Raw genomic sequence first — 27,438 nt, forward strand, 5'->3', positions numbered from 1 at the left:
TTGTTTTGTACAGAAGAGACTTCAACATTTTCTAAATATGAAGAGCAAATAATCACAGGGAAGGAAGAGAAAGCAAACATCTACTCTGACCTCAGACAGAACCCTTCCCAGAATTATTTGACAACTTTAGCCCAAATGAGTATCTAACTGGTTGATGATTTGATCTTTTTTTTAATGAGTAGGAAAAAAACAAACCAAGCAATGTAGGATGACACATTGACATGTAAGAGTAGCCTCCTTATAAGCAACTGAGTAAAGAGCAATCAGCTCCTAACCACTGTTACCTTTTTCTCAGATTCTTCCCTTCCTTTACTAACTCACAAATTTTCTAAAGAATATCGCTGTAGCAGTGGCTATACTGTGGGAATCAGACACTGATAAAGGCGGGGTGCTGAGGAGGGGGCAAGACTAAGGGAACAGAGAAAGGAGCAACAAGGCCCCTCAGGAAGGGTATTCTCAGATCAGGGCCTCCCCACATAGATTCAGTTTTCAATACAGTGATACGGTAAGATCCACACTAATTAAAAACAGAGAAGACAAACCACAGCCTCACATGAACCTTAATGGCTCAGAACACCTCGATTCTAAATCTATGCAATCTATTAAATATGAGCACGTTTTTAAAGACCTGATCAAACACAATAATGGTGCTCAGCCAGCAGCTCCTCATCCTAAAAATATTTCTGAAAGTATCAAATCTCAAGTTCCTTGACCTGACACCCAGCTTCCCCACGGCTGGTCTCCTGCTTCCTTCCCACCTCTGGCCACGCAGCACATGCTGTCTTATCCACAGCTGCCAGGAAGGCTTTCACCCCGACCTGCACAGCTGAATCACCCTGTCCTGGGGAGGCCGCCTCCTGACGGGGCCCTTCCCCCTTCTCTGCCCACCGCCCACCTTCTCGCAGAACACGGCTGCCCCCCATCCTCACTGGGGCCCGCAGTGCACGCTTGCCTCTGCGACAGCACTGTAACACCTGTTTCACTGCTTCGCTGTCTACCAGGCCAGAATGCCCCTGGGGGCTGGACACTCCTTCATTCATCCTGCTCCCCAGGGCCTAGAATGGGACCTGACATGTAGTGTGAATCCTAATCAAAATGAAATATGAAATATTGCTGCCAAAAATTTTGGAAATAAAATTGAAGACTTTCTACTAATACCCTAATGAGATGTCTTTAGCTCTGCCAACAATCCACATCAGCCTTTGAGCTATTCAACTGGAACCCTAGAAATAAAGAATCACGAAATAGAGCCATTTCCAAGGGAAATAAATGTACTGCTTTTGCCCAGATTATGAAGGACACAAGTTAAAACATAACTCACTGAATATCATGTTGTCTTCCCAGATGTAAATGTGATTAAAACTATAATTCTGCAGGAATGTGTTTCCATTCCTATTCTTGCTATATTTCCATTGGCCTTAATTTTATAGATTTTCTGTAACTACAAAAATGGTTGTGCAGTTCTAAGAGAGTGAAGAAATCTATATTAGAAACCATAAATCTTTCACCCACTTACATGAGTCATTTTTGCTTAACTGGTATACTTATGTTAATGACTTAGGCACACAGAAAGTTTTAAATGCTTTAAAATTATAAAAGTAATATATGCTCAAAAGCAAGACCAGAATCAGAAACAGGGAAAAGCACAAAAAAGAAAGTATACATCACCTGTAATCTTACAAATCAAAGGCAACTTAATATTTTTTAATGTATCTCCTAATTAAATGTATCACGTACACAGAACGATTACAGCGGCCACACCCATGAGAAAGCCACCACTCCACATGATCCTGTCACAGATAATACAGGCTCAGCAAAGCACCCACATTACTTCATCTAATCTTTAGAACAAGCCAGTGAGGTAAATTCTACTTTTAATCTCTCTTTTATAGTGGCAAAACTGAGAAGGCTGAAAGTTAAATAACTTGCACCAAGTCACATAGCTAATAAATGGCAGAACAAAGATTAAGATAAATTTTTTGATGCCTAAATTCCTGATCTTCTCTCTACATATATGTAAGTGTGTAAGTACACACACACAAATATTTACGCCAAAATATGAGAACACAGTAACCACATGGTTTTATAACCAGCTTTTTTTCACTTAACATATTGGAAATAATTTTTCTGTCAATAAACATCTGTATACATCAACAGTTTTAATGTTTACATACTATTCCACTGCCCGGTGTGAAACTGGCTGCTTTAAACAGTACACTTATGTTACTCCAATATTACATATGCTTTTTAATATCATAAACAATGCTGCAATGGATAGCTTTTGTCTGATGAACTCCTTTAGATAAAAACAACCAAAAGAGGAAAGCCCTTTTTTAAGGCTTCTGGTACTTTAGTTCCCAGCTACATTTCAAGCACTGAAAAGCCCCGTGTCTCGTGGCTGCCATTTGGACAGCAGAGACGCAGGTAGGACAGTTCCCTACCTGCAGAATCCCAGTGGGCAGCACCCGGTCAGACTGCTCTAGATGGCGCAGACTGCCGTCAGATTTGGGATGGACCACTGCCGCCCCTCCCGACGTGAATCTGTCCGAGGTAGGAGGCCTCTCTACATGCACTTACTCCTGAGGACCACATCCACTGCTCTACCCAGGCTGGGAGAGATTTCACCTGCTGACCTCACTGTCTCCATTTTGGGCCCAGCCCTAGTTCCCAGACTGAACATGTCACTAAGTTTATGTAGAGGGGCAGGCTTTCTGACCAGCCTCCTTAGCAAGGGTGCCTTGGGAGTGCTGGCCGGCAGCTGGCAGGCTGATGCGCGTCCTTGCTCTGTTCTCACCCTCACCGTCTCCTACCGCAGCTCTTCAATATGAGGACTCCGTGAATAAGGCACTTCTTGAATTCTGCAAGGGGTATACACATGTTTCTGTATTCTACCATCAGGTTGTTTCAACATCAAACTGGTAAAAGGGTAAAAGGTGAATCATCACCTTGGATTCAGACATTAAAGCTTTTAGTTTATAGTTATTAAAACAATTTTAAATAACAACTTGATATCTCAATTGCCTCTCTTTACCTTTCCATTTAAAATGTCCTTAAGAAATAAGTATCTAGAAAAGGGTGCCTTAGCAAAGTGTCAGGATGTAAGACAGAGCAGATAGCCACAAATTTACTATGTAAACAGCAACTAGTTTACATAAGCTCTTTGTTCATGGAAATGTAATTTGACATAGAAAAAAAGGAATTTTCCAATTTTCTATGTAAAAAAACATAATAGCAGCCCACATGGAATTACAGAATGAGAACACAAAGGTTAAAAACAGGAATTCTAAATCACAATTCTAACTCTAATTCACACTTTTAACTAATTCACTATCATGCTAGACAGCCTGTGTTAAGCGGCTCTATTCTTGAAATTTTTACATACCATCAATATATATATACACAAGAGTACAATCTGACCAAAAATAATATAAAACTAAAAACATATGCACAAATCATCTATTTGCTAGTGACACGCATCTAAGTATCAAGAGTTACTACTTCTCCAAGCAAATGGGATTTTGACTTTAAGAATCCATCATCACAAAAAGATCACAGAATCAGCTTTAACTTCATGTTCAAACCCCCTCTAAGTCAGTCAACAAAATACGTAGAGTTGAAAGCACTACGGCATACAACTAGCAGATCACGTCTGGCGATGCACAGTACCAGCACCATTTGAGAAGGATACTTGTGACTAGAAAAAGCAAAAGCAATAGGAAAACATTAATTTCTAAACAAAGCAAACAAAATCAGTCCGAAAGCCAGCTCAGACAAGAAGGGTTCGGCCACACAGGCCCTCCCGTCGGGCTCCGCCTGAGCGCGAGGCGGCTGCAGGGAATCCGCCTTGGTTCTCTGGCCACCCACCGGGCAGCCGTTTTACCTCATCCGGGAGAAGCTCTGAAACCCCCAGGTCCCGGCACTGTCCGCTTGGCTGGCTTGTCTTCAGGACCAGGAGCCGACCACCCAGAAACAACTCTGAACAGAACCCTGGGTCATCGGTCAGAAAGTACTGTGGGCCTAAGAGGAAATACACACATCCCTACAATTCAGTCTAGTCCACAAAGCTGTGGACTTCCATTTCCCCATTAGATTCAAGTGCACCCGAAAACTAACAACAAGGGGCAAAGCCACACTGATCTAATCTTACTCCACCTATAAAAAGTTGACAAATTATCTGAGTATCAGGGATAGCCATTGTAAGATAAATTCTAGCCGAAATAAGCAGGCAAAGAGAGGCAACAAAGGGCCAGGTAATTTATTTAAATACCCCCGGGTGAGGTTCTGTGGCCTTCTTGTCACAGGCCAGAGAAGTCACACCCAGTTGGGGAGGTGGGGTGCTTATAAGGGATTAGGAGGGGGGGAGTGGGCAAGCTATCTTAGGGGGTGTGGAGAGGTATGATTGGCTAAAGGTGACATAATAGACAACTAGAAACTTTTTTTCCTTCCAAGAGGGAGGAGGCTGACATCCGGGTCTTAGTTGGCACATCAGGATGGAATTCAGGGAGCGCTGTCCCCTTTCCATATACGGCACAGACTTTGGGGTCTGGTCTGTTCTCCCCCTATGGCATCTCTCTGTTCTGTTTGCATGTCCTTGTTTTTCCTTTCTCCAGCCTAACAGCCATTATAAACCATAAAGTTCTCAAAAGCAAGAAAGTCAATGTAATAAATGAAAGGCATTTTATAGAGAAAAGAAATTCAAGTACATAGAAAAGCTAAACCTTTTTAAAGCTAAAATCCCACACTAAACCCAATGCAAAGAGAAGAAATGATACCTACTCTAGGTTTCTCAGGAATGTATTATGATACATGACATTGTCTACATATTTCTATGGTAATGAGTAAACACTGAATGCCAGCTGTTTTCTGAAGAGGTGGATTAACAAAATAAAGAATTGTACCTATTTGTTAATTATACCTTCTACATCGAGGCTAATTACTTTTTTAAGGAAGGGTTTGTCTTGACAAACATGAAAACATTATTTGAATTTCAAAAGGGTGTTTGAATTATACAAGTCTTACATTTTAAACCAGGATTTACAGATACACTTATACATACTACAGCTTTAACACAGGCAAATTTACTCATTAACTGTGACTCAGAATGTGCTGGGTGTTTTATCCACCCCTCAAAAAAATTATGATATGCATGCATGGGGAGGGCTGTGCAACACAGAGAAGACAAGTAGTGATTCTACAGCATCTTACTACGCTGATGGACAGTGACTGTAATGGGGTGTGGGGGGGGGACTTGGTGAAGGGGGGAGCCTAGTAAACATAATGTTCTTCTTGTAATTGTAGATTAATGATAACAAAATTTTAAAAATTTAAAAATTAAAAAAAAAAGAAATTCAAGTAGCCCTTAACTATAAGCAAAGATACTCAAACTCCTTGAAAACTGAAACTAAATTGGTTTTGGTGTATTATTTTTCACCCGTAAGATGAAAAGAATGATGATATATTATTTTTCACCCATAAGATGGCAAAAATCCAAAAGATTGACAATACACTCTGCTGATGACGTGGTGGGTAAAAAAAAAAATCTGTTGTCTGAATAAGGAAAGAAATGCAAAAATACTGAAGCTAATAAAGAAGAAAAATGAAACCAAAAAATTACATTTTTTTCTTGCAGGAAAAAAAAATTCTGATATGATTAACAAGAGGAGCAAGGAAACCACTGAGAACAACCTGACACTGTAAGTGAGAGGAAAAGAATGAGGTCTTTCCTGATGGACGGACAGGCCGACTCAATGCATGTACGGTATGTGTATGAAAGAAATCATAGGGACCTCGGGTCGTTTTAGGCACTAGCTGGTAAGGGCAGCTACTTTTTTTCCTACTGCAATTGCACAAATTTACAGTGCTCTAAGACAGTGTCTCCCCACCTGAAGTCATGCGACATATGAATGGCTCTGCTGTCCCTTTCCTGCCCCCGGAGAAATTCTGGGCTCAAATAAGCTTGGAAATGCTGAGTCACCAGGTTTCTTGACTACATCTTGAACAGGCTGTGGGACATGCCAGACCTCCAAGAGGTAAGCAGTCTTTCCTAAATGTTTTTGACCATGGAATCCTCCCCCTTCCTAAGCACAGCTGCTGCTAATATTGCCAGGTAGGGCTCTATGAAACATATTTAAAAAAAGGAATACTCAAGGCAGCCTCATGTTCCACACTGAATAGAACATAAATTTACTACGTAAGCTATACAATAAACATTAAATAATGTTTCATTTTTGGCAACAGCAAGCCTGTAATGCAACCATAGTACTAACAATTACGGACAATTTCTCTTCTAACAGACTTCACAAAGACAACAGGGGCTTTATTATTAGTTCTCATTCCCCACACCTTATTCCTGGTCTTTGGGGTCCTTACTGTTCAGGTTTCCTTGGTAAGGCAGAGGAAGCAAGGATGCTGAAATATAAACGGATCTAGGTTAAGCGAACAGGATCACGAGGAAGCAAAATAAACAAGGTGTTTATTCACAGTGGCTGGAAACAGTGGCACTGAAGGAGTCAGTTCAGCAAGGCAGTCAGATTAGACCTTATCAAGCAGAATACAGTTTATGTCAGAAAGGTATGCACGAAGTTCACAACAGTACTAAGTCACGGAAACCTCGAATAAGGTGGCAGTGACAGTGCGAAAGGTGGAGACACGCTGTTCAGCCGGTTCCAGGGCCGCACAGCAGGCACAACGTGTGGGGCCAAGCTGCGTTGTAGTGCTTCATTCAAAGGTTCTCTGTACTACCAGAAGTCTTTTGAATGAAGCCCAAAACAGACATATCTTTTATTGAAACCTGCTCTAAATATTTACTTAACTTTGTGTATATTTTCACCAAACACAATGTTTTATAATTTTTCTAAGCACAAAATAACAGTGTTGAAATAAATTTCCTTTAAAACTTTTCCCTTGGTAGTATTTTACTTAAAAAAAGGATTACAATCACACTGAATATTCTTTTTTACTGAGCTAAAACTCAGGTACCATAAATGTTACCATTCTAACATACACAATTCAGTGATTTCCGGTACATTCATAATATTGTGCAACAATCACATCTGATTCCGGAACATTTTCAGGGTCCCAGCAAGAAGCCCCAGACACATGAGGCAGACGCTCCCATTCCTCCCCGATCCCAGCCCCTGGCAACCATTAATCTGCTTTCTGGCCCTATGCATTGGCCTATTCTAGACGTTTCACATAAACAATGCAGCTTTTTGTTCCTGGCTCCATAATGTCCCTGGGACTAACCGTACTAAAGCCAGTACTATCCGTCATTCTCTTTAATGGCTGGATGGCATTCTGTTGGGTGGATGGATCACACTGTACCCATCCATCGGCTGATGACCTTGTGGGTTGTTCCCACTTTCTGGCTAGTGAATAGTGCTGCTAATGAACATTTGTGCACAAGTGTTTATTTGAGCACCTGTGTTCAGTTCTCTTGGGTCAATGCCTAGGAGAGGAATTGCTGGTGCACGTAGTGACTCTATGTTCAACTTTTTGAAGAACCACCAAAATGTCTTCCACTGCATCTACACTATTTTACCCTCCTACCAGCAAGGGATGAGGGTTACAGTTTCCACGTCTTCACCCAGTTGTTATTTTCCTTCTATTATTATCACTGCTGTTCTAGTGGACATAAGGTAGTATCTTACTGTGGCTTTGGTTTCCTTAATAATGATGTTGAGCCTGTCTTCATGTGCTTATCGGCCAGTATCTAACATATCTGATAGTAGCTTACTCACTAAATGAAAAAGACAACATTATGTTAGTAACTTAACCGGGTCAAAATTAACTTGATCATTTAAAGTAAGCCAAACTTTTCTGAACAGTCTTTTTTTTTTTTATTAAGGTATGATTGATATACACTCTTAAGAAGGTTTCACATGAAAAAACAATGTGGTTGCTACATTTACCCATATTATCAAATCCCCACCCATACCCCAATGCAGTCACTGTCCATCAGTGCAGCAAGATGCCACAGATCCACTATATGCCTTCTCTGTGCTACACTTCTGAACAGTCTTTTATACAAGGCAATGTGTGGGCTTTGCTCAAGTACTCAATTAATTAATTAAAAGTCTAATGAGTCTTTAATGTCTTTACAGTGGTGCTGTCGTTCATTTTGTACACTCAGTTCCTTGGCAAAAACTATATTTAAATGATCATCAAATCTCAAAACTCCAAAATGCCATGCAGTTTGCTTTTCACAGCATTTTTATAGGATTAAATAATAGGCCAAAAACAATGGAACATCTTTCCAAGAATAACTTTAAAGTCTTTTTGGGTCATAAACATTTTTATTTTAGCACCCTAAAATGGCTGGCACTGCTAGTGACATTCCTCACAAACATAAGCATACAACATTTGTTAGGGACACATGCATTTCTCTGTGGAGGGAAGTGTAATAATGCTGTGCTTTAAATCCAGGAGGAGCATTAAGTGTAATTACACAAATAGTATTGTAATTTCTCTTCTAAGCTTAGGGTAGGAAGATAATGAAGAAAAATAAGGTAATTTATTTACAGATATAAAATGTTTCCTTGATTCCACATCTAACAGTTAACTTTCAAGAACATTGTTTAAAAAAAAAATGATGAAGTACAAGGAAATCCTAAACATACCAACACACTCATCACTTTTGTCAGATCATTTAACATATTATACCGAATTAATAAGCACTCTTTCTGTATAAAAAAAATGAAGCCATAGAACTTGTACTTCATCCATTCACAAAAAGGATCCATCCCTGGTCCACCTGTGAGATGAAACACTGTCAGATGACTCTGAAACCCACGACCAGAAGAGAGTCCAGTGTGCAACGTGGGCATGGTGGGCACGTGCTACGGCAGGCAGAGCTGTGCGGAGGACTAAAGGGCACACGGGAGAGCCACCACCTTCCACCATGGCAGCCTTTCTAAGACAGACCTAGGGAGTATTAAATAATCTCTCAAACAGCCCGTCAGACATTATCTGGCCATGCCCTGGACAGCCACAGGCTTTGACAGACTCCTTCAGTTAAATTGGCAACGGGCTCAAGTGCACTAATGCACAAGCGCTATGTGTGTGTCAAACAGCACATTCAGCCCTTTGGTGGAATAGGGCCGACAGTCAATGAGTAAGAACTCAGAGCTCTGGACATTTTACACACTTCCATTAACATTTATAATAGCACTCTGGAAATCTCCTGACAGAGAAATAAACCTCCTTATACCAAAGGTCTTTGACTCCATTAGACCATAACTCTTGTTTTCAAGACGCTCTCATTTGGTTCCTCCTGTTGAACGTATTTTAAATGGTGTCTGAAAAGACAAAAAAGGAAGGTCCCAAGGCTCCCGGAACAAAGAGAGGAAGCAAAGCAGAACCAGAAGAATAAGCTGATGTGTGAAGCCCACGGGGATCTGAGGCCTGGGTACAGGTCCAGGCGCTAGTGAGACGGGGATCAGGTGCTTAGAGGGCCTCCAGAAAAAACAAAGCAAGATAATCCATTGTGCGATTTGCTCTGGCCTGCTGGGGGCCCAGCTCATTTTTCTAACTTTACCCAGGTGCTGCTTTTCTTCCTCCAGCCCTAAACAAATGATCTGCAACTTTGGGCAATGTAGCAAGCAAGCCCAAACTAACGTAGTGAAAATAGGAAGGATTCCATCTTGAAAATAAGATTGCATCTTAAAACCCAATTAGTTAAAAAGTAAGTTTCTTAACAAACTCAGCCCACCTTGGGAGCAAAGCAGGCAGTCTTGAGTGATATGCTCCCAGACCAGGAAGCTGCTATCCTGGGAGGAAATCGGAGCAGTAAAATGCTTGTAAATAACCAGGAAGACTAATTAGAAACTTAATGTCTCCTCAAAGATAAAACATTTTGGGACTACTTAGCAGGTGTACATCCCTAGTCCTTTGTCTCTAGACAGCCTATAAAACCCCTAGATAGCGCACCACCCCAGGGCTCTCTCATCCCCTCCTGGCTGAGCCAGGAGCTCTGTCCTCTCGCTTTCTAAGTAAAAGCCTCTGCCTTGCTCTCCTACCACGAGTGTTGCGAAGTTCGTTCTTTGGCTCCTCGAAAAAGAACCCCAGCATTACGAGGGCTCTAAATTCCCAAACAGAAAATGATGTCTTCTGTGTTAAATTTGAGGTGCAGAATGTGCATAAAAGAGCTAGAACGGTGAGTGGAATGGTTTTTACAGACCAGTGGTTTTATTAACAAGATTGCCACAAGTATTCTGAAAATGTTTCACCAACTTAATAATAGCAAATGGGATCAGAATTCCCCAGGATTCCCCAGATGGCAATGATTCCCGGTGACGGAGATCAGGTATGTTACCAGGCACTCGATCAGCTTTAATAGCAAGTCACTTTTCACCGTTTTATCTCCCAATGGTCTTTCCAGTTTCCAAAATGGGTTCACAAAACAAGAATTCTTGAAGGCATCTGCATGCTCTTAAAGCACAAAAAAGAGAAACTAGCTTCACTAAGAAACAGCAGGATTTCACTTGGTTGGTAACCAACTAAGTTGCTGGAAGAAAATGGCCTAACTGCCGATTTCTTTAAAACCTTGATTTGAGAGCCTACAGGGGGAAATGCCAAAAACTGTAGAAAAATAAAGCCATTGCAAAGAGACCTGTTCCCAGTCACAAACCCCTCAGCCCCTCAGAGAGCTTCAACAAGGCCTCTCCAATCAGAGCCTGGCTTCTGCTTGCCGCATTTTGTAAATTAAGGCATTTTTGTGTTGGGGCAAATCCAAACTTAGGTACAGTTGCAGCTTTTTCAAATCAAGCCCCTTCTTGTCAAAACGACCCCCACCATCCAGTAAGTCACCTGGTGAGCCAGAGGCCTCTTGAGCTGTGCAGGGGCTTCCCTGGAAAGAACCTTGCTAGACAGTCCCTGCATGCACAACCTTAATGTAAGATCAGAGGACACCCAAGCTGAGTCCTACTTCAATTTTTAAAACTTTTTACAAGTATATATACACAGACACCTAGCTGGAAATGAATAAAAGCAATCACACAGAATTCTAAATTATTCACAGATGGGGAAGATACCAGCCAGTGATGTCCTTCCAAAGACCTGGTAAACAGTCCTTCACAAGGCAGATGAACAGAGCCACATAACCAACTGCAAAGGGTGCTCACAAAGCATTAAAAAAGTTTAGTCTCAAAAAAAAAAAAAAAAAAAGTTTAGTCTCCAAAATGTGGGATTCACATATAAATCAAGTATAAAAATCAAACGAATATGCTGAAGTTACTCTACAAGAAGATATGTCAAAGAAATAATCAATCTTCCCATGTTTTCTGCCGCCTGCTACTTCTATAGCTTTTCTTCTTCCTTCCTAATTACAACCCTTAAATAGAATTCGTGCCTCATATCAAATTTACCGAGTATCATAATTCTTCCAAGTGGTAAAGATACCTCAAGACAAATGCTGGGCATAGAAGCCACAGGGCATAAATATGCAAAGAAATAAAAAGCTAACCTTTTCAAACAATAAGGCTTCTCTCTCACTTACCAACTTTACATTTCCCTGTATGGCCCCGGAAGATGACTGGTTAGCCAGAGACGGGTAAGATTCCTCAAGGGAGGAACAACCTAAGACAGGCACAGTCGCAGGGGGGTCATCAGGTGAGAAATTGGGGATCAACAGAGGTGAGGCTTAGAACCTCACCCTCCCTGTTCTGAGAGAAATCTTCTGCATACGTGGATGTTTTATTGCCCTGGTCTAGCTTGGATTAACACATAGTCTACAGGCACACACCTGATCATCTACGTTTGCTCTCTTACAACACTAAACTATGTTTTCTACCTTTATCTTGTATCTACCTACCACTTCAGCATTTTATTAAAAATAATAATAATAAAGAGAGAAATGTGGTATCCACATATAAATCAAGTATAAGAATCAAATGAGTATTCATATTTAAACTGACTGTTTATAGTTCATAATGCATGAGCAAAACCGAAGGTTTCTGTGATGGCTGCCCTTGTACTGTTCACCATATAAGAACTTATTCACTATGTAAGAACTTGTTCTCCATGTAAGAACTTGTTCGTTATGCATCAGAAGATTGGAGACTGACGAAAATTAGGCTTGGGGTGGATTAATGATTGTGCATTGAGCACTGACTCCCCTATACAGAATTTTATTGTCGTTAACAACCATTTGATCAATAAATATGAGAGATGCCCTCACAAAAAATAAATAAAAAAAATTTTTAAAGTATACACTTCCAATGGTAAAATAATAAGTAACCGGGATGTAATGAATATAGTCAAGATATTGTAACAGCTTGGTATGGTGATAGCTGGTACCTAGAATTGTCATGTACATAAATGTTGAATCACTATGTTGTACACCTGAAACTAATGTAATGTAATACTGTGTGTCAACTACCCTTCAATAAAAAATAATTATCTACAAAAAAAAAAAAAAATCAAACAAATAATCATAATTGACCTGATTGTTTATAGTTCATGATGTGTGATCAAAACCAAAAGTTTCTGTGATGACTGCCCTTGTACTGTTCACTATGTAACTTATTCACTATGTAAGAACTTGTTCACCATGTAAGAACTTGTTCGTTATGCTTCAGAAGATTGGAGACTGTTGAGAATTAGGCTTGGGGTTGATTAATGATTGTGCATTGAGTCCCCTATACAGAATTTTATTGTTGTTAACAACCATTTGATCAATAAATATGAGAGATGCCCTCTCAAAAAAAAAAAAAAAAAAAAAACGTTTAGTCTCCAGCTGATATCCACTGTAAGCTCCATTAGGACAGAGTTATTATCCGTTTTTTTTCACTATTATAATCTCTAGCACCTGGAATTTACTGAATGAATCAGTAATTAAAGTACATTAAATACAACCTCCATAAAATATAATCTGTGGCAGCTTCAAAGCATTTCTTATGGATCCGTAGCTTTCAAAAATTCCAGTGAGAGAAAAGGACAGCAGCCAAACTACAACATATATGGGATAAGCTCATGCTCTGGAACTTTGAGAAAGCCAGAAATTCAATTGAGAGGGTGAAAACTAAAGTCATTGCAAGAGGAAACATAGGATTAATAATCTGAGTTATAAATACAATGCTTTTGCTAAACTCTCTTGGAAAAAATAATGAATTAAATGCTGAGATGAAACAGAGTATTACTAATAGTCAATAGCAAAGCAATTTAAAATGGGTAATAGAATTTAAATGTAAAAAGATTTAAAATATCTTGACATTAATTTTACAAAATGGGTAGACAGAAAACAGGAAAAAAAGTCAGGAACAGATCCTGAACAAAGTCCACCCTGTAGCCTGAGAGGCTGGAAATCAGTGCAAAGGTATTTCGGACATTGGTTCTAACAGTCTACTTACAGACACTGCTCTAAACAGTCTCAGAAGCAGCTGACAAACTTCTGGGTACACATATTACATTAAATAGCTTAGAATTATTTAACTGAAAATCACCAGGATTTAAGTTTATTTAAGCTGCTCAAGTCTAATTGAGGGAAAAATGTTGAGTTAATACAAATTCAAAAATGAACTTTTACATAAAACAAGAAACTGGGAACCTAACTTCACATCAATGCATAAAGTGCTTTGTTAGTCTGCTTTAACATGCATTTTGAAAAATGAAGTTACGTTCAGTTGGCTTGATTTTATAAATGAACTCTTTCAGAGAGAATTTCTCTTTTTCAGCCCAGCTTGTAAAAACTGCACTGTCGGCTGTAGAAATTAGTAGGGTGTTGCTATGGGAACAACATTTTAGTATCGTTTTAAAACACCAGTAGCTTTTTAGAACAATGAGGTAAAGAAAAAGGAGGGAAAGGATAATCCCAGTGCATCCCCATACAACCATGCCAGAGGGCTCCACACACTTTCCACCCCCTGCCCTGGGGTGGGAAAGAAGGACGAGGTAACAGGAGAGAAGCAGCCAAGGCCCACCGGTGCCTGCCGGGGAGGAGCGGGGATCACCTGCCCAGGTGATAAGGCCCTGCCCTGCGTTCTGGGGATGCCAGCCTGAGGCAGAGCTGAGGACCATCCCCACTCGTAACCCCGGGAAGCCCTCGGAATCCGTGTGTCCCCTCATTCGCGCCTGGAGAACATGGGGCAGGAGGCTGTACTCAGCAGAACTGATGACCCTTGCGGCCTGACAATGTTCACGCACAGACACCTAAGTGCTCTTCCTTAAATCATATCTCAACTGGGTTATTTAGGAAAGCCTTTTCAACTAGTGGCTTAAGTTTATTGTATCTATGTTAATAAAGAAGTATGTTTTTGTTTACAGCGAACATACCGTAAGTGAGTGGGGCAGAAAGAGCACTGACCATGTCCAGAATGAACACTGCCTACAGACAACAGGGCTCTTCAGAGCCAAAGACAAAGACCTGGCCGGGAGCGCGGGGAGGCGCCCACGGGCTGCAGAGCAAGAGCACATCCTCCCAGGTTCTGAACACAGAACATACACGGGAGGGTGGACAACAGTAACACTTTGCACCGCATCACTTCATAAAGTCTACAAGGTACTCTCATAGAAATACATCGGGTGCCTTTTCCCCTAAAATATCAAGCTATACTACGTGGCATATCTGAATAGTACCAATAACCATATTAGAGGTCAACAATGTAATATTGTCTATATAATAAGAACTTTTCATTAAGTGGGAAAGGCAGAACCATGTTAAGATACAACTATGTTACATAAGACAATTTCTCATAAGAATTATAAAACACTGTGAAAGCCAACTTAGGCGCAAAAGATTACTGGCTGAGCAGCCCTGAATACTAAACTGCGCTCTGATTAGTGACTGGCTGCCCAGACTCTTGCCCCTCCTTCCCACTGACCCCTTCTCTCCCCACTAACTGCTGGAATGCTTTCCTCTCTGTCCAGCACTAGCCAGCCTTTCAAGCCCATCCTAGCTATTTGCTTACCTATGAAACTTTGAGAACACCATGTCCAAAGGGGCTTACTCCTCTTCTGTTATTCTTTCTGAATGTATTCACTCACAGCTTCATAGTACTAATTATACTAGAAAATGTGTCTTATTTCCCCAACCAGCATATAAGCTCCACAAGGGAAAGAACCTGCTGTGCGATCACCTTCATCACCCAGACCCTCACTGCCTCCTCCCATGTCTCCTCCTCAGATTCTCAAAGGCATCTCAAACTCAACCACAAAAAAACAAAACCCTCCCTTCCTTCTCTAGGATTCTTGCCTCCAAAGCAGCCACCACCATCTATTAATTAGCTGCTAGCACCACAGAAATCTGGAAATTCTTGCTACCTATCTCTCCTTAACTGCACATATTCGATTCATCCATTTCTATCCGTTTGATCTCAGAAATCTCTCTCCATTTTCTCCACTTCTTTCTAACCCCCCACCTGGTTTCTGCAAACGCTGTCTAACTCCTCCCCCTACATCGGCTTCCCCATCTCTGTCTCATTCACTGACACCACAGTCAGAGCGGGAATCAGAACAACCTGATCACGCCATTCTCCTGCTGGAGCCCACGTCTTCAGGACAACCCACACGGCTCCCGGTGCCGGCCCTGCTGACGCACCCTTCTCAGGCCACTCTCATCCTCACAGTGGTTCCAGGCATCCTGGCGTCACTCTGTACCCTCAAATGTGCCATGCTACCCCATGCTTGTACACAGTGTTCCCTTTACTCTGCTGGGACTAGGAATGAAAAAGACAGGCTAATAGGAAGAATGTAGGCCAATCCATGAAAACAGGGGGCAGCTGAGTGGGGGCCAGGGGCAGGGCCACGGGGGGAGGAGGGAGGAGGAGGAAACGGCTCCTCCTGGGTCAGGAAGTCTGGGGTGATGAAAACGTTCTGGGATCAGATAGTAGTGACGGTTGCACAACTGTATGACTTCGCGAAAATCAAGTAACTGTACACTTTAAATGGTTGAATTTTATGGTATGTGAATTATATCTCCACTTTTAGAAAAAAATGTAATAGCACTGGGCCCTTTGCAGTCTCTCCCAGGAAGGAGTCTAACTGGTCATTTCCATACTCTACAGCTGGCTGGTTTCAGTACCAATGGCTGGCTACTAAAATTAAATACAGAGTTACACTGAAAACCGTTCTCCTGTAAAACCACTCAACTTTCTCTTTCCTGTCGGTACACCCCACCCGGAGCTCAGTAGCTGCATTTGGTATAGACGAGGAATGGCACTCACCTGCTTCACAAAGAGATGAGAGAAGAAGGGATTACAAGCAGCTTAAGCACACAGGGATCTATAATAATCTAGACTGTAATTATCCCAAGACATTTTACAATATTATTACAGTTTTAATTATAATATTACTATTATACCATCTTCTATATCTTTCCCAAAAAAAATTTTCCATAATCAGATAGTGAAATTCAGTCACCATTTTCACCTAGCGGCCCACCCCCAGCCACCCCACTCTTTTGCTCAGTAAATTGTGCCACCGTCCACCTAGCTGCCCAAGACAGAACGCTAGCCTTGTCTTCCCTCCCATCCCCAGCCCTGAATGTCTGCCCCTGCAGCCCCCACCATGCTGTGACAGAAACTACAATCACCTTTTCATCTTGGCTTCCACAAAAGCTTTTTAACAGGTCTTCCTGGGTCCACTCTTGCTCCGCTCCAATCCACTCAGAAGGCAGAGATGGTTTTGAAATTCAAACTTAATACTGTCTTTCTTAAAAACCTTCAATGGGAGGGAATACTCCCAAACTCATTCTATGAAGCCAACATCACCCTAATACCAAAACCAGGCAAAGACCCCACCAAAAAAGAAAATTACAGACCAATATCCCTGATGAATGTAGATGCAAAAATACTCAATAAAATATTAGCAAACCGAATTCAAATGTATATCAAAAGGATAATACACCATGACCAAGTGGGGTTCATCCCAGGGATGCAAGGATGGTACAACATTCGAAAATCCATCAACATCATCCACCACATCAACAAAAAGAAAGAGAAAAACCACATGATCATCTCCATAGATGCTGAAAAAGCATTTGACAAAATTCAACATCCATTCATGATAAAAACTCTCAGCAAAATGGGAATAGAGGGCAAGTACCTCAACATAATAAAGGCCATCTATGATAAACCCACAGCCAACATTATACTGAACAGCGAGAAGCTGAAAGCTTTTCCTCTGAGATCGGGAACAAGACAGGGATGCCCACTCTCCCCACTGTTATTTAACATAGTACTGGAGGTCCTAGCCACAGCAATCAGACAAAACAAAGAAATACAAGGAATCCAGATTGGTAAAGAAGAAGTTAAACTGTCACTATTTGCAGATGACATGATATTGTACATAAAAAACCCTAAAGACTCCACTCCAAAACTACTAGAACTGATATCGGAATACAGCAAAGTTGCAGGATACAAAATTAACACACAGAAATCTGCAGCTTTCCTATACACTAACAATGAACCGATAGAAAGAGAAATCAGGAAAACAATTCCATTCACAATTGCATCAAAAAGAATAAAATACCTAGGAATAAACCTAACCAAAGAAATGAAAGACCTATACCCTGAAAACTACAAGTCACTCTTAAGAGAAATTAAAGGGGACACTAACAAATGGAAACTCATCCCATGCTCGTGGCTAGGAAGAATTAATATCGTTAAAATGGCCATCCTGCCCAAAGCAATATACAGATTTGATGCAATCCCTATGAAACTACCAGCAACATTCTTCAATGAACTGGAACAAATAATTCAAAAATTCATATGGAAACACCAAAGACCCCGAATAGCCAAAGCAATCCTGAGAAAGAAGAATAAAGTAGGGGGGATCTCACTCCCCAACTTCAAGCTCTACTATAAAGCCATAGTAATCAAGACAATTTGGTACTGGCACAAGAGCAGAGCCACAGACCAATGGAACAGACTAGAGAATCCAGACATTAACCCAGACATATATGGTCAATTAATATTTGATAAAGGAGCCCTGGACATACAATGGCGAAATGACAGTCTCTTCAACAGGTGGTGCTGGCAAAACTGGACAGCTACATGTAGGAGAATGAAACTGGACCATTGTCTAACCCCATATACAAAAGTAAACTCAAAATGGATCAAAGACCTGAATGTAAGCCATGAAACCATTAAACTCTTGGAAGAAAACATAGGCAAAAACCTCTTAGACATAAACATGAGTGACCTCTTCTTGAACATATCTCCCCGGGCAAGGAAAACAATAGCAAAAATGAACAAGTGGGACTATATTAAGCTGAAAAGCTTCAGTACAGCAAAAGACACCATCAATAGAACAAAAAGGATCTCTACAGTATGGGAGAATACATTTGTAAATGACAGATCCAATAAAGGCTTGACGTCCAAAATATATAAAGAGCTAACCCACCTCAACAAACAAAAAACAAATAATCCAATTAAAAAATGGGCAGAGGAACTGAACAGACAGTTCTCCAAAAAAGAAGTACAGATGGCCAACAGACACATGAAAAGATGCTCCACATCGCTAATTATCAGAGAAATGCAAATTAAAACTACAATGAGGTATCACCTCACACCAGTAAGGAAGGCTACCATCCAAAAGACAAACAACAACAAATGTTGGCGAGGCTGTGGAGAAAGGGGAACCCTCCTACACTGCTGGTGGGGATGTAAATTAGTTCAACCATTGTGGAAAGCAGTATGGAGGTTCCTCAAAATGCTCAAAATAGACTTACAATTCAACCCAGGAATTCCACTCTGAGGAATTTACCCTAAGAACGCAGCACTCAAGTTTGAAAAAGACAGATGCACCCCTATGTTTATCGCAACACTATTTACAATAGCCAAGAAATGGAAGCAACCTAAGTGTCCACCAGTAGATGAATGGATAAAGAAGAGGTGGTACATATACACAATGGAATATTACTCAGCCATAAGAAGAAAACAGATCCTACCATTAGCAACAACATGGATGGAGCTAGAGGGTATTATGCTCAGTGAAATAAGCCAAGCGGAGAAAGACAAATACCAAATGATTTCACTCATATGTGGAGTATAAGAACAAAGGAAAAACTGAAGGAACAAAACAGCAGCAGAATCACAGAACCCAAGAATGGACTAACAGATACCAAAGGGAAAGGGACTGGGGAGGATGGGTGGGTAGGGAGGGATAAGGAGGGGGAAGAAGTGGGGTATTAAGATTAGCATGCATGGGGGGTGGGAGAAAGGGGAGGGCTGTACAACACAGAGAAAGCAAGTAGTGATTCTAAAACATTTTGCTATGCTGATGGACAGTGACTGTAAAGGGGTTTATAGGGGGGACCTGGTATAGGGGAGAGCCTAGTAAACATAATATTCTTCATGTAATTGTATATTAATGATAACAAAAAAAGAAAGGAAAGGGGGATTACTCCCTGATAGGATAAAACTAACTGTAAATCAACAATTAATGCATGCTTTAAATATCCTTAATTTTGATCATTTAAAGGGTGCCAGATGATCAGCTATGGAAGTACATTTTTCTGATAATATTCCTTTCTCTTTAAAAAAAAAAAAAAGCAGTTCCTGTGTGGTGACCTCCAATAAGTTCTTTACAATGGTATAAAGGGCATATCAAAGTGTGGGCAAAGGGTCTGTTTGTGTTTATACAGAGGATCAAAGCCTAATTTGGCTACCCAGAAAACGAACTAAGATACGATATGAAGAAGAAATTCCAACATCAACATTCTCTGGAAGAGTCATTCCAGAAGATGATCATCAAAAAACTTGAACAAAGATCCTTTCACTGTTGCAGTTGTAGCTGCATTCATCCCACTGGTTCCTGGACTTGCCATTGGAATGAAGAAGGAGATATCTAAGCTGGCCTGTGCATACAGTAAAACAACAAATTTGACTGGATCTATACTGTTGGAACTCAACCAAGAATTAGAAGTGCAAGTTGCAGTGCTCCAAAATCTTGCGACTACAGACGATCTACTGTCAAAAGAACATATGGGATGTGAACAGTTCCCAGGAATGTGTTGTTTTAATTTGTCTGATTTCTCTCAAACTATTCAAATTCAGTTAGACAATATCTATCATATCATAGATAAGTTTTCACAAATGCCTAGGGTGCCTAACTGGTTTTCTTGGTTTCACTGGAGATGGCTGGTAATTGTAGGTCTGCTTGGTTATGTAACTGTATTCCTATTATGTTAATGTATGTGCGCAATTTAATTAGTAGTTTAAAACCTATACATGCTTAAGTTACTCTACAAGAAGATATGTCAAAGAAATAACCAATCTTCCCATGTTTTCTTCCGTCTGCTACTTCTATAGCTTTTCTTCTTCCTTCCTAATTACAACCCTTAAATAGAATCCGTGCCTCATATCGAATTTACCGAGTATCATAATTCTTCCAAGTGGTAAAGAAAGCTCAAGACAAATGCTGGGCATAAAAGCCACAGGGCATAAATCTGCAAAGAAGTAAAAAGCTAACCTTTTCAAACAATATTGCTTCTCTCTCACTTACCAACTTCACATTTCCCTGTATGGCTCCAGAAGATGACTGGTTAGCCAGAGACGGATAAGATTCCTCAAGGGAGGAACAACCTAAGACAGGCACAGTCGCAGGGGGGCCATCAGGTGAGAAATTGGGAATCAACAGGTGAGGCTTAGAACCTCAACCCCCCTGTTTTGAGAGAAATCTTCTGCATCCATGGATGTTTTGTTGCCCTTGTCTAGCTTGGATTAATACCTAGTCTATAGGCACACACCTGATCATCTACATTTGCTCTCTTATAGCACTAAACTATGTTTTCTACCTTTATCTTGCATCTACCTACCACTTCAGCATTTTATTAAACATAATAATAATAATAATAATAATAAGGGAGAAATGTGGGATTCACATATAAATCAAGTATAAAAATCAAATGAATATTCATATTTGACCTGATTGTTTATAGTTCATAATGCGTGATCAAAACCGAAAGTTTCTGTGATGACTGCCCTTGAGCTGTTCACCATGTAAGAACTTGTTCACCATGTAAGAACTTGTTCGTTATGCTTCAGAAGATTGGAGACTGATGAGAATTAGGCTTGGGGTGGATTAATAATTGTGCATTGAGTCCCCTATACAGAATTTTATTGTTGTTAACAACCATTTGATCAATAAATATGAGAGATGCCCTCTCAAAAAAAAAAAAAACCTTCAATGGCTTCCGGATGTTCTTAAGATAATGCCTAGTAATCTACAAAGCCCTGAAGACGGCCCCAGCCTAATACTTTAAATATTTCTACCCCAACTCTTCCTCTCAACCTAGCCACATGGGACTTCCTCGTCCCGTTAATGCACCAAGCTCTATAGTCTTTCTTTTGTATTTTTTATGCTTCGAGTACTTTATCAAGGTATAATTTACATACAGCAAAATGCACAGGTCTTAAATGATGGGCTTCAATTCTGGCAAACATACACCTATGTGATTGTCAACCAGACCAAGACAGAGTATTTCCATCGCCCCATAAAGTTCCATGTGCCCCTTTCCATTCCATTCTCCCCTCCCCTCCAGGCAACCACTAGTCTGGTTTCTATCACAGTAGGTATTTCCTCATTCTTGAATTCATATAAATGAAATCATGCCACAGGTGTCCTTTTGAGCCTGGCTTCCTTAGATTCGTCCATGCTACTATGTACACCAATCTTCTCTTTTAGTGTTAAGCAGTAACCTTTCTTACAGATATCAGTTGTTTACCTACTTTCGGACTGTTTCCTGTTTGACGCTTTTATGAAAAAGCTGTTATGAACATTCTTTGCAAGTTTTCTGTGGTTGTATTAATTTTTCTTGGATACACACACACACACCTAGTTATGAATCGCCGGGTCATATAACAGACATATGTATAAACCCATCAGAAATGGCCAAACTCATCAGAAATGGCCAAATTTCTTACCGAAACGGCTCTCCCATTTTATGCTCCCCCAACACCAGTCAAGCTGCACACTCGCTGACAGTGTGATCAGTCTTCCTAACGAGCCATTCTGGTGGGTATATAGCACTTTTTAATCTAGTTTAATTTTTCATCAAAACTATTTATATTGTTAAAAAAAAACAAAAGATTATAACAGAGATTATAATCAAACAGCCCTCTGATCCATCCCTCCCCTTCCTATTTTTTAAGTTTTTTTTTTAACTACTTTTAAGTTTTTCTGTTTTTGCTTCTTCTGATTATTTCCTATGTCTAAGTGTTTATATCACTATGCTTAAGTTCACCAACTTTAAACATACTGATTTTCTGAAATCACACAATAGATGAAACTATGGCTCATTTACCCACCCATCTCCACCTTATACTCAGATGATCATATTTTTAATTCATCTACTGTTTACTTTAAAAATTATCATTGACACCAATTTTTTCTTTCAACTTTGGACAGTATCTCTATCATTCACACATTAGTGAGGGTAACCGTAGCTGCTACAGGAAATAAACCCCAAAATTCCAGTTCAGTAACACAACAGAAATTCACATATTGCTGTAATAACTGACTTGGTAGGCTTGATGGGAACCTTGCTCTCCACCACAGTTACTCTTAAAACTAAGAGCACCCGTGCCCCTCATCCCCCCTGGGCTGCCTGCGCGCTGTTCCTCCGGCCAACGCCCCTCCCAGCATCCTGCCCTCTCCCTCACCCAGCCAGCTTCTGCTTGCATTTCAGACCAGTATCCCCAGGAGCCCTCCCAGATCCCCGTGTGGGCCCTGCTCCTTCAGCAACGCTCTTCCCTCGGTCGTGGCTTGGACTACATAGTGTTGAAATGTGTTTTCTTATCTTTTTGTAATCTCTCTTCCGAAACTATGAATTTCTTGAGGGAAAGGGACAGATTCTGTTCACTACTGTATCCTAGGCACTTAGCACAATGCCTGGATTATAACAGATACTCAAGTATTTCATGAAAAATCAACTTTTTGAATTGTTAATGTAAATATTATTTCCACCACTTGTTCATCAAAACATACATGGTTATGGGATGGAGAATCAGAATGGATCCGAAATTTTAGGTAATGAAAACAAATAGTCCACAATGTTTAATTTTATATTTCAAATAATAATTTGCTTAAGCAGGAAGTTGAAAATCTTCTAGTACTAAGACAACTTTATCAGAACAAACACCACATCCTTTAATTGGTGTTAACACTGTTAAAATAACAGATTCAAATAAACTGTTGGATTTACTCAGTAACTTACTAAGAGCCCACTTTGTCCCAAGCACTCTACTGGACAGATTCCAAGGACTCAAGAATGACTACCTCTGACACAACCCCTGAGCTACCTCTAAAATGCTAATACATGAACAACAACAAAAACCTAACGGGCCTCAGCAGTCAGATGGCAGACCTGTTGGAGAGGCAGACAAGCCAGGAGACAAAAAAGAAAAGCTTCTTCTTAAAATTAGACCTTAACAGTTTGTACCCAAATCTGTGACTTACTACTCCGCAAGCACCTTCCTCTGGCAGTCACTGTTTCAAATTTACATTTCAACTATTTGAACGCTATATTATCTAATAACATCACTGAAACCTACAAACTGTACAATTTCCAATTATTAGAACATTCTTCTAAGAAAAGTAGCCCATTCAAACTTTGAAATTACTGAGCTAAGTATGCTAAGAAGTGTGTAATTTACCAACATTTGTATTTTATCAGTTCATCTCATTTTCTTTGTATTCTTCTCACTATAAAGAGAATTTTCAGCTTTTGAGCAATGATCTTTGTCCTTTCACTGTGTAGTGTGGTCTGCTAAAGTTCTACATCAGCTGGACTGTGCACTGTTCTGTTTTATTTGTTCCTTATTTAGGTCAAAGATCTATGTTAAAAATGTGAACAGTTATGTCACCATAAAAAAAGACTTAAGGCCAAAGTAATAGGGTAATAATATGTAAGACCACATCAACATGATCCACCAGTACTTGAAGTAACTACACTCCTTTGCCCAATTAGGCTAAATTCTTTGCTCTAATGTGTTACTGTATCAAAACCCTAATGATGGGCTTTCCCTTTTTCTGATCCCTGTCATTTTAGATTACCCTGGCCACTAGCTCTCTTCACCGGCTGAAGACAGCTACTGACTAGACAAGTGCCTCTGGTCCTCATTCACCGGGTCACTACCTGAGACCCCGTCAACTGCGGCTGTTAGCTCCCCTCATTATCCCCTCCCTCCTCTTTTCTCCCAAGCTAAGTCCTAGTTCCCAACCCATATTGCTTGGATAACACAATCTCTGTTCCTGCCTCTAGATGCCATGAAACCCCCTAACCTCTGACACTGCTCATCTCCCTCAAACCCCACGCTAGTTTCTAGTGCCTCAGATCCCTGGCCAGCTACCAGGACCTGAACAGCCTGTTCCCGTCTGGGACATTATGACAAAGCAGGAAATATCCTAGCATATGAAGTTTTGATTCTGAATGCATTTCTCCATAGACGTAACATTACAGGCAGTCCTCAGGTCCTAAGTACGGGGCACCCAAATTCAGTCACAGGACGATGGTTCTGGGGCAGTGGGCTGCTAACCTGCGCACCATTTTTATCAGTGTTTCCTGAGGGAAGACGCACTTTTCATTCCAAAAACTGACTGAGAAGACTTCCCACCTTCCTGAAGAAATTGTTCTGTGTTCTTTGAGCAGAAACACTAGATGTTACAAAGAGGTGTGATCAATACCTGTTAACTGACTGACATATTTGAGGGGGACACAACTGTATCTGCTGCCAAGGTATATTTTAAATATTAAGTTAGCATTCAAAGATCACAAGAAAGTAACTGAATTTTTAAGAGCAGCTGCCAGCCCCTGTTCATTATACTTACCTAAGCGAAGGCCACCCACGGCCTTTCCATCACACTGACAAATTCACCTTAAGAGAAAGGAGGAAGGCTCACATTCACCAAGACCTGACCAGGAGCCAGAAAGCTAACATGCTTCAATTTGCCGTTACTCAGCTCTGTGACAGGAGGTACTACTAACCCTACTTTAGACCAGAAGAAACTACTGTTCACAGAAATCAGACATACTGATAGTTTGTTTCTAGGATTCACGATTTTTATTAGACCAAAAAAGAAAAAAAGGGATTGCACAACTGAGATGTTTAATACCAAATCCAAATAAATCAGAACACGTAGTCTGAAGGATGAACTAGAAAAAAAAATGGGAATTAGCCATATTTCAACCCAAACACTCAGAAGTAGTATGTACCACTAAAACATATGCAAGGGTCGGACTCTGTTCTCACAGGCAACTCCTCCCTCTTAACTTTTAAGATTATTCTTGAACATATTTGGAGAGAAGTGCTTTCTCAAAACATTTCATGAGATTCAGGTGATACTCTGGGTATCGGGTGGAGTTGAGGATGGCCTGGACCATTAGCAAGCTACGCCCTGTTCTCAGGCATTCTGAGAACGTGAGTACTGTGGCCAGCTACACCGCAACGCCAGTCCTAGAAGTAACACAATGTATGACCTGATTCCCCTTTAGAACAGCTTCATTCCTTTGCATCTCAATTGTGCATCGATAAAACAAACAAACTAATAAATTGCTGTATTCCTATAGGTACCTAGAAAATGGGTACTTGCACTAATAACAACTTGCCCAAGGTACTAACTAGGAGGAATGGCGAGATCCAAGCACAATCCCACATCTACCTGAGTCCAAAGTCCATATTCTCTCCCACTTTACAATCTGAAACCAAAGACATACTGTTTAAAATAAACATTTTGTTTTCCCCTTCGATCTCTGATTTTCGATCTAGAATTAACCAAGTTTATATTAAATTTCACAATTTAGTACCTTCCATAATAATACACTTCAAAAACTAAATGTATATATTCTCAAAAATAACTTACTTTGAGCACACTGAAAACAATTTCAACTAAAAAATATTTTGATTACAGTTTAAACAGGAAAAGGTTATTATCGATAATAGTAACAAAAAGAGCCATTTACTGCAATTTATTTTCAGGCTCTCAGCTAAACCCTTTGCAAACAATGATCACGCTATTTTCAGTCCTTTACTCCACATTCTATCACCAACATAAATTTCACTTCAATATTAACCAAGAGAAAAATAAACAATGCTAAAAATAGGGAATTATTGGCCAATTAAATCTAATCTAATCAGAGCTGGAATATGAAATTGATCGTTTTTCTATTTTTAGGAGACCTGAAATAACTCCACTGAGAGTAGGGAGGGATAGTGGTACCGCGGAAGCCAAGTCTTCAATAAAAACCCATCAACTCTCGGCCAAGAGAAAGGAGCTCCAGCACCCCCGGTGTCTACAGGCTCTGCTCCAGCAACCAGCCCACCCCCGCGTCAGGGGAGGGTGGCGAGTGGGCCGCTCGCAGTTACCCCTATGGCATGTGTCGCCACACCAACCCCCCCACCGCCAGAACACACGTGCAGGCACATACACGAGACACAGGTAAACAAAATCAGGGTTACCTTTTCCCGAACTGCTCTAACTTTGGTCACCTTTCCACACAACTCCAGAAGGCTGTACAGCCCATTTCTTTTCTACCACTGGCAACAATAGGTATTTAAATAAGCACTAAGAATACAAATATTTATTACTTAGTTTTCTCAAAGGAAACATAAAGAAGCCTGAAATATACTCCAAAAGGTGCCTGCACTACACACATATGCACACACAAATCACATGACCTTCAGGAGACGGGCAAGCCAACAGAGCTTAAGGCAGACCATAGGCCTGGGGACGCCGTCTGCCGGCTGACCCGTCCACCTGGCCCTGTACCTTCAACTCTTCCCAGGAAATGAAAAGCACTGAGGTAGGGCTCCTCCCTATGCACTGACCCCATATCCATTTCCCAGATTCATCTTAAATAATCCCAAACCCCATCCCCATAACATACCAGATTTCACTTTCCATTATAAGAATCAGCATGAATACATTTATTTTGTCAAAATAGAGACAGAAACATCTAAGGACATGGACAATGTAAGTATTTTAACAATTTAAAGACAGAAATCCCTAACAGATGTGATATCATGATAAAGTCTCAATAAGAAACTGAAAAAATAAAATAAGGTAATATAATAGCCTTTAAGCCATAATTATGATTTTGGCTCTGTTTACTGATCTGTAAAACTGGGATATTAAAAGTACTTATTTCATATGATTATTGTGAAAATTAAATTAATACTTGAAAGCACTTAGTAAGCCCATTAAATAGTAAATACTCAGTAAATGTTAAGTGTTCCTATGGACAGTATGCACAAGTGTGTCATATAAAGAAAAATAAAAGGAATGAAATTTCTTTAAAGAATGATCCTATTATTATGATGGTCTTATTTTTCTGGTAACTAGTAAAATCTAGCACTAAGATACATATTCAGAAAAGATAATTTATCACCCCCCTTTCTCTATAAAGTTGTTTATCAGTCTTAAAATTACAGGAAAAATGGACATAAAGTTAGTAATTAATTATTCAACCTTAATTTCATTACATCATTTAGTTCAGTATTCCCA

The 27,438-nt window shown here is 40.3% G+C and overlaps 1 protein-coding gene across 5 annotated transcripts in view; it reads right to left on the reverse strand.

Annotated features, from left to right (window-relative positions):
- The window catches only part of CDK19 (cyclin dependent kinase 19), a 108,545-nt gene that overhangs the window by 50,967 nt on the left and 30,140 nt on the right, over positions 1 to 27,438 (reverse strand). The window lies entirely within an intron of this gene.

This window comes from Manis pentadactyla, chromosome 12 (genome assembly GCF_030020395.1).
Source record: "Manis pentadactyla isolate mManPen7 chromosome 12, mManPen7.hap1, whole genome shotgun sequence".
NCBI classification, from domain to species: Eukaryota; Metazoa; Chordata; class Mammalia; order Pholidota; family Manidae; genus Manis; species Manis pentadactyla.